This window comes from Hipposideros armiger, unplaced genomic scaffold (assembly GCF_001890085.2).
Source record: "Hipposideros armiger isolate ML-2016 unplaced genomic scaffold, ASM189008v1 scaffold_1296, whole genome shotgun sequence".
Lineage (NCBI taxonomy): Eukaryota > Metazoa > Chordata > Mammalia > Chiroptera > Hipposideridae > Hipposideros > Hipposideros armiger.
Window position 1 is genome coordinate 76,760 of NW_017732646.1, and position 5,574 is coordinate 82,333.

General features: G+C 34.8%; 1 pseudogene; it reads right to left on the bottom strand.

Moving 5' to 3' along the window:
* Nucleotides 1-1,712: 1,712 nt before the first annotated feature.
* Nucleotides 1,713-2,665, bottom strand: LOC109377117 (olfactory receptor 5B12-like; annotated as a pseudogene).
* Nucleotides 2,666-5,574: the final 2,909 nt, after the last annotated feature.

Genomic DNA, 5,574 nt, shown 5'->3' on the forward strand with positions numbered 1-5,574 from the left:
GTAAAGATCATGGAAGGTACAAGATGGGTACTGGATTTATCAGGGGGATCGCTTCATAGACTGTGTCCAATGTGCCATACACCTGAAGCTGAAGTTGAATAATATTGCATTTCAACTATAACTAAATATATAGGTATATATAGTCATGGGATGTGGAGTACAATATAGGGAAGATAGTCAATGATATTGTAATAGCTATATGAGATGTCAGAGGGGTAGTAGCTTGGGGGGTGGGTTATCACTTTATGAGGTGTTTAAATGTCTAACTATTATGTTGCTTTGTACATCTGAAACTAATAAAAATTGCTTTAAAAAGTCATCTGTTGATTATTTCCATTTGTTGGCCACCACAACTAATGCTGCAATGCACATATGGGTACATATAAGTTTATGGATAAATGTTTTCAGATATTTTGGATAGGTTTGCAAAAGAGGGATTGCTCAGTCATTTCAACTTCTTGTCTCACTCTGCTGGTCAGCACTTGTGCCCTCTATTAAAACCAATGTATATTTTTTAATTAAAAGTAGCACATGAATGTAGTACACCAATTCAAACAGTGCAGAAATGTATAAAAATAAACTTAAAATTCCCCTCCTCTTAACTCATAGTCAATTTCCCAAATGTAACCTCTGTAATAATTTCTTCTAGAAAAATATTGTATGCACCTAGCATACATATGCAGTCTTTGTAAATTTACAAAAATAGAATCTTACATACGCTTATGCACTTGTTTCTTTCATTTTAATATATCTTAGAAATCATTCTATATCAGAACATGCCTTATTTTTTAATGGCTGTTTAATACAGTGTTTCATTATATGAAAATTTGGGCAGTTTCTAGATTTGTTGTTATTTATTCCTTAAATAGATACATGTTGAGGGACTATTCTGTTCCAGAATCTCAGCCAATGTGAAATGAACAGTTCAGTGGGGAAGATGGTCATTAATTTATAGAAATGTAGACTTGCAACCATGATATGTGTTCCAAAGGTGCTTTGAGAACCTACAATAGGGCATTTGACTTACTCAGGGATGCCAAAACAGACTTCCCTATGGAATTAATGCTTGCAATGTGTACTGAAAGATGAGTAGGAGTTAACAAAGTAAAGAGGGAAAATAATATTCTAGGCAGACTATAACAGACCTGGTGGGTACTAAACTAATTGGGGAAATCACTTTGTAAATTGTATAAATGTCTAACCACTATGCTGTACACCTGAAATTACTATAAAGTAATAGTGAATATAAATTGAAAAAATTTTGAAGGGGAGGAAGCTGAAGGAGAATAACTGGTTCAAATTTCCAGTTGTAAAATAAATAAATCATGGGGATGTGATGTACAGCAGAGGGAACACAGTAAATATTGTAATAATGTATGGTATTGGATGCTTACTGGACTTATGATGGTGATCACTTTTTTAGGTATATAAATGTTAAATAACTATGGCATACTCCTGAAACTAATATTGTATGTTATTTTATTAAAATTATACTTTAATGAGAAATTTTAAAAGAAAAGGGGTAGATACATTTTAATTTTGATATACAACAGGAGATCCTTATGTCCTAATATTTATTATCTGAGTACGTACAGTTATAATATTTTATAGAGAAGCAAAAGTCAGAGTACAAAAATATTTTTTATTCAAATGTTATTTGTAGACACTAGAAGTCCCATAGAAGTTTCACATGGTTTTCATGCTGTGTCTAATTAGTAGGCATAACCCAATTAATAGTTTGCTTTTCCCACCACCTTCTTGAAGGCACTCTTGACTACTTTGTTCCTCAGACTAGACCAGAGGGTTCAGCATGAGGATGATCATGGTGTAGAACACATATTCCATTTTGTCTGTGTCCTTGGAATCACTAGAACTTGGCTGTAAATACATAAAGATGGTTGCTCCAAAGGAAATGAAAACAGTAGTTAGGAGGGATGCAAAGATGGAGAAAGCTTTCTTCGGTAACTTAGCTGAGTGCATCCTCAGGATAGCAATAAAAATGAACAGGTGAGAGTTGATGATAACTAAGAGAGTGAAAAAGACAGTGAATGCCACCAAAGTGAAAATCACAATGTTATTTATGTTGATATCAGAACAAGAGAGATGCAACAGTGGGGGAATGTCACAGAAAAAGTGATTAACAACATTGGAATAACAGAAGATGTGGAAAGTGACAGTCACATATATGGAATATTCCAAGAGCCTACAGATGTAGTAGCCAGTGACCAGTAAGGCACACACAGCAGTTGCCATGGTGGTGGTATAATGCAAGGACTTACACACTGCCACATGGTGGTCAAAGGCCATTGATGCCAAGAGAAAACTTTCAATAGTGGCAAAAGCTGCAAAGAAGAACATCTGGACAGCACATGCATTGTAAGATCTGATCTTATCTTTTGTGATAAACCCCATGATTACCTTGGGAGTGACAGCTGAGACATAAACACAGTCCACCACAGAGAGATTACTGAGAAAAAAGTACATGGGATTGTGGAGTCAAGAGTCCAATAGAATCAACATAATCATTATCAACATAATTATCCCAAGGTTCCCAAGCAGAGTGATAAGGTAGATGAGAGAGAAGATTATGAAGAGTGGGATGCATTTCTAGGGCATTTGTTAACCCCACAAGAATGAATTCAGTCACCTCTGATATGTTCTCCATTAAAGTCATTTGGGAATCATCATGACAGTCACACCAAGATGAGCAAACATGAATAATGCTATTTAATTATTATCATGGGAACTGATGTGTCAACAGAGTCTCTTGTTCACATTTGTCAGCTTCCTGTCAAGGTCAAGAAACTGCATGCAAGAAGTTGGACTACATGGTTGCTTGGGGTAGGTTGAGTGAGGTTGTTCATCTAGAAGGGGTATAGAAGGACACTGGAACATCTCTGCTAACTGTGACTACCATATTATGAGTTGTGGGCACATTTCAGCTTGCTTGCTCTATGATATACTCTATTACATTAATCCATATAGGATCCTTTTTTATTACTTGCTATATCTTGCAAGTGCCTTTGCCTAAGATATACATAGGAAGCTTAATCAACAGAAAATAAAATACAGGAAACATTTTGTCAGTCATGGCTATATGATGCTTACAAGCCCTGTCAAATACATCTCCCATCTCTAAGGGACACCTCACAAGCTTATTAATAATAGCTGAATATAAACAGTGATTTGGAGCCCTGCTTTAGGGACATCCACAATTTTCTTTCTAATTCATGAGTGCTACAACTACTGCTGCTACCATTATATCAGGCAGAAGAAACACCATGGATAAAAGAATGAAGTGGTACATACAATTGTGTCAACAGGCAATTATAAGCAAATACGAGGTTGGACAAATAAGTTTGTGAACTCATCTTAGAAAAAGTTCTACATATCTCATTGCTGAATATCACTATGAACATTTTTGAAGCACTCCCCTTGGGAAGCTAAGCATCAATGCCATTGCCTAGTCCACTGTTCAAAGCAATTTTGAACTCTTTTTCTGGAATGGCCATCAGATCTGTTATCATATTATCCTTGGTATTCTGAATGTCATTAAAATGTCTTCCTGTCAATATTTCCTTTATTTTTTATAAAGAAAGAAGTCTTTGGGGGCCAGGTGAGGTTACTAGGGAGGTTGTCCCAATACAGTTATTTGTTTACTGACTAAAAACTCCCTCACAGAAAGTGCTGTGTGAACTGTCACTGCCATGATGCAAGAGCCATGATTTGTTGGCCAAAAGTTCACACAGCCTTTTCAACACTTCCAAATCCTAAACTTGGTTAACTATTTGTTCAGTTGGTACAAATTCATAATGAATAATCCGTCTTATATCAAAAAAGGTTAGCAACATCGGTGCAACAGGTTTGCGAACTTGTCAGGCCTTGTAGGTATTACTAATTAGTAAAACACATGGCACAACCAAAATCTCAATTAGGGCAGGATGTGAAGTAGTAATTGGTAGAAACTAGAAAGATAGGATTGAATAATAAAAGAAGCAGGAAAATTGTGTCAGATTATAGATATAATACAATTGTTTAGAAGAGGAACCTAAAGTGACTATTTACACCAAATATAATACAATAATGTACTCCCTCCCCCCCCCGCAATTATACACATGTGTCCTTTACTCATTAGTAAATTAGAAATATGACTTTGGGAACATTACTTACAATCTGAAAGTCTGTTCCATTGTCTATGAAATATCCACTTCATGTAATATCCAATATATCTGTTTTACAGAGATGAAATTAAAGGGCATATGGAGTCCTACTAACACAATGCTTAGTACATGAAGTGTATTCAGTGTTAGTCCCTCTTCTTCTTGTTCTCCTCTTAGTTGTTGCACTATTATTATCATTATTATTATTATTATTATTATTATTATTAGTTTCAGGTATACAGAAAAACAATGATTAGACATTTACTCACCTCACAAAGTCAAAACCCCAACAAGTCTACTAGCAATCTGACAGCGTACATAGCTATTACAACATCATTGACTATATTCCCTACACTGTACTTACATCCCAGGACTATATATATCTTTTAATTATAGTTGAAATTCAATATTATTTCATATTATTTTCAAGTGTACAGTGTAATGCTTAGGCATTATATAATTTATGGAGTGATTCCCCTGATAAGTCTAATACCAATCTGATACTATACGTAGTTTTACAATATTATTGACTATATTTTCCATACCATATTTGTGACTATTTTGTAACTACCAATTTGTACTTCCTAATCCCTTCACTTTTCTCACCCATCCCCCCAACCCCTTCCTTCCAGCAGCCATCAGTTTGTTTTCTCTATCTATGAGTCTATTTCTGTTTTGTTTGTTTGTTTATTCTCTTCTTTAGATTCCACATATAAATGAGGTCATATAGTAATTCATATTTGTCTTTATCAGTCTGACTTATTTCACTTAGCATAATACCCTCCAGGTCCATCCATATTGTAGCAAATGGTAAGATTTCATTCTTTTTTATATCAGAGTAATACTCCATTGTGTGTGTGTGTGTGTGTGTGTGTGTGTGTGTGTGTATATATATATATATATATATATATATAATGATATCTATCCAATCATCTATTGATGGGAATGTCTGTTGATTTCATATCTTGGCTATTGTGAATAGCACTGCAGTAAACATAGGGATGTGTATACCTTTTCAAATTAGTGTTTTTTATTTTTTTTGGATAAACAAATACCAAAGAGTGGAATTGCTAGGTCATAAGGTAGTTATATTTTTAATTTTTAAAGGAACCTCCATGTTGTTTTCCACAGTGGCTACACCAATTTGCAATCCCACCAACAGTGCAGGAGGGTTCCCTTTTCTCCACATCTTCACCAACATATGTTCTTTGTTGATTTATTGATGGTGCCCATTCTGACATGTGTGAAGTGATATCTCATTGTGGTTTTGATTTGCACTTCTCTGATGATTAATGACGTTGAGCATCTTTTCATAAGCCTATTGCCCATATGAATGTCCTCTTTGGAGAAATGTTTATTCAGTTCCTCTGCCCCTTTTCTTTCTTTTTAAAAAATGTTTATTAACATATAGCTA